This window comes from Mus caroli, chromosome 16, assembly GCF_900094665.2.
Source record: "Mus caroli chromosome 16, CAROLI_EIJ_v1.1, whole genome shotgun sequence".
In the NCBI taxonomy this organism is placed as follows: Eukaryota; Metazoa; Chordata; class Mammalia; order Rodentia; family Muridae; genus Mus; species Mus caroli.
Genome location: NC_034585.1, coordinates 44,484,675 through 44,486,861, shown reverse-complemented (window position 1 = coordinate 44,486,861; position 2,187 = coordinate 44,484,675).

Here is a 2,187-nt window from a genome sequence, read left to right as displayed (position 1 = left end):
AAAAGAATGGGAATGGGTGGGTAGGGAAGTGGGGGGCGCTATGGGGGGCTTTTGGGATAGCATTGGAAATGTAATTGAGGAAAATATGTAATAAAAAATATTAAAAATTATAAAAAAAAAGAGCTCCACCTAAGATCCACTTAATCTTAGAAGCCAGGGTCAAGGGCTTCGTGCCTTTGCTGTTGTTCCTATTTTAGTCTATTGAATAGTCTACCTTCCCCCTAGGCCATTGTAAATACGTGTGTATGGGTGTAACTCAGCTATCTATAGTTCTAAGTATCTACTCTGGTTCCTCCTTAGGTCTCAAACTTCCTTCTTCCTAGATGATGGTAAATTCCTGTGTAGGGCAGTGACTTAGCTTTTATTCAAAGTGATAGTGTAATATCAGAGGAAATTCTGAATGTCACTGAATAGGTAACATTTTTACTGAATTCTAAGCCCATGATCAGCTCAAGGACTTTCTAGGACATTGGAACATTGGCGAAGGCTTAGCTATGTCAGAATTCAATCTTAAAAGGCATTTAAAATAAGATAATACTAAAGGAGAGCACGTGGATCCATACACCAGACTAATGCAGAAATAGAGTATAAGTATGTGGGTTAAAGAGAACGCCAGACTCCAGGAGGTGAGTTTCTGTGAAACTCTGCCCTGTGAGTGGCTTGCAGGTCTCTTGGCCTGTCAAGCTGACTCGACCGGAGTGCTCAGCAATTTCCCATCCCAATAACTTTGTTTTTTTGATATACAATATATACACAAGTGAAATGTTAAATATAAATGGCAAAGAAATAGAATAAAATATTATATGCATTTTACAGACAAAATTACTTTAGATAGTATAATATGTTTAAAATACATCAAACTGTAATTTGTTTTAGGAATTTGTTACATTTAAATGTCAGTGTTTCATTATGGATTTAGTAAAGTTTATTCAGTTACTCAAAAATTGCAATGTTTTGGGTTTCACCAATTATTAATGAAACCAAAACAAGTATTTATGTGGAGTAATCTGCCAATTAGGAAAGCTTTGCTTAAAGCTAGATGTGCTCAAGGAAAATAATATTAGCCAAATCAAATGCTTCCAAAACCATTATTGTGCCAGGGTGTCTGTGGGCAGAAAGAACCAAGGCTGTAACCCAGGGGGAAAAACCAGTGAAGTGTGACATGTAGAGATTAGAATTAATGCCGTTCTTCCTTGGGGGCTGCAAACCCCCTCAGCTCCTTGGATCCTTTCTCTAATTCCTTCACTGGAGACTAAACCACCAACCAACTAGTACACACGGTGGGACTCATGGCTCCAGCCGCATATGTAGCAGAGGATGGCCTATCAGTCATCAATGGGAGGAGAGGCCCTTGGTCCTGTGAAGCCCCAGTATAGGGGAATGCCAGGTCCAGGAAGCAGGAGTGGGTCAGTTGGTGAGCAGGGGGAGGGGGTGGTGATAGGAGGGTCTTGGTGGGGAACCAGGAAAGGGGATAGCATCTGAAATGTAAATAAAGAAGATATCTAATAAAAAAATAGAAGTGAACTAATGAAACTGAGAGGTAGGTATGAAACAAAGCATTAATATTTTACAGCCAGTTGCAACATCATGAAAAATGAACAGCAAAAAGCCCCAGATGGGAGGCCAATACCAAGTGTTATCACTGCACACTGTTTAAAATACCCAGTAAGTAACAAAATGTATGGGATATCCCAGGAACAAAGAGAATATAAACTAAGCCTTAGAATAACATTACTCAACCTGTGGGTTGTTATTCTTTTGGCAAATCTCTGTCTCCAAAAGTATTTATGTTATGATCATAAGAGTAGTCAAATTACAGTTTTGAAGGAGTAACAAAAATGATTTTATGGTTGGGAGTCACCACAATATGAGAAACTATGTCAAAGGGCTACAACATTAGATTGATTGTGAAGTACTGCCCTAAAAAATTTTTACAGCTTACAGAAATTTCCTATAAGAACAGGTATGTACAGAACTTCAATGAAAATAAAAGACTCAAAATGATCAATGGTTAATGCAATACTCTGTTTCGAAAAGCTAAGATTTGATTATATTATCCAAAGAAAATAACATACTATGATTTCTAAAACTGAGATTTGATGATATAACAAATAAAATATAGCAATGAAGAAATGTAATGTGTGTGTATATATATACATATACATATATATATATATATATATATAT